Here is a 1286-nt window from a genome sequence, read left to right as displayed (position 1 = left end):
CTGCAGACATGCACACACGCACACATACACACACTTATCTTTGGATTATAATCCCAGGCCCACAATCTCCATCTGGCTCAACCAATCATGTCCCACCAAATCCTGCACAGCCTGCTGGGTAACCTACATTCAATAGTGTGTTTATCTGTGTTTGTGTCTGCGTGGGTGTTTGTGTGTGTGTGTGTGTGTGTGTTTGTGTGTGATTGTTGGTGGTAATCCCCAACAGTCTGTAATAGAGGAACATCTGGTTTATCTCATTGACCCTGAGGTTTCCTTTTTTTGGGAGGTGAAAAACATAATATGAAAAAAATAACATTTACAGATACTTTTATCTGTAAATAATTAATGTACATGTCATTAAAAAGACCTCAACTAAATGAGTATCATATCCTAAAATTAGCCTAGTGGGGAGTTTTTGAGACAGAAAAACAACAACAACACCTTTAAGAGAAACTAGTCTACGGTGGTGCTGTTTTTCTTTTTTCACCTCAGAATGTAAGCTTTACAACATAAAACATTTAATTTCAACTGATTAATGTTCATAACTGTATTGATGGGTCTAATGATTTCACAGCATATTTCTTCCTCTAAGTCTGCCTGTGGCTGAAGGGGACAGGAAGGCGGTTCATTAGTGTCGGGGCCCCTGGGGTCTCGGGTGCCTTTGTTAGCAGTAGCAGTCAGTGCTAGCAGTGCAGTCCTGGATTTTAGTGTGGAACTGGAGGTTCACCTTGAGCAGTTAGTGTCAGGTCCTGATGGAGCAGAGCAGCTATTTAAAGACAGAGCTGAAGTCACATTGTCCTGAAGTGAAGGTTGGACGTATAAAACAATCTCGCTGCGCCTCCTGTTATAAATACGTATGTGTTTAATCTGTACAATATCATCTCAGGCATAAACATGAGAGGATTAAAATTCATACAAACACACCCTGAATCTAAACATGAGCCAAATAAAATCCCAGAAAACAGTCTGAGTTCACAATGAGAGAAACAGTTAATAAATCAATACTAAGTATAAGAAATAATCAGATTAATTAAGGCAGTTATCATAATGACCTTTTAATGTGGTCTCCCTTATTAATCTGAAAAGGGGATGTGATAAAATAGATTAACAGATGTGACCTACACATGCACAGGTTATGTTTTTACTCGAACACTTTTCTGCTCATTCACCCTTTCACACACACTCTCACATCAGTGACAGCGGTCCTGCAGTGCAAGACTCTTGCCTGCTACTGTGAGCTGCTTTAGTCCTTTTTCACTGGAGAGTGGCTGGCCTGGAAAATCTCC

The sequence above is a fragment of the Pundamilia nyererei genome, unplaced genomic scaffold (genome assembly GCF_000239375.1).
Source record: "Pundamilia nyererei isolate P.nyererei 1_Seehausen unplaced genomic scaffold, PunNye1.0 scaffold00055, whole genome shotgun sequence".
Taxonomy (NCBI): domain Eukaryota; kingdom Metazoa; phylum Chordata; class Actinopteri; order Cichliformes; family Cichlidae; genus Pundamilia; species Pundamilia nyererei.
Note: the sequence above shows the minus strand (reverse complement) of the source record.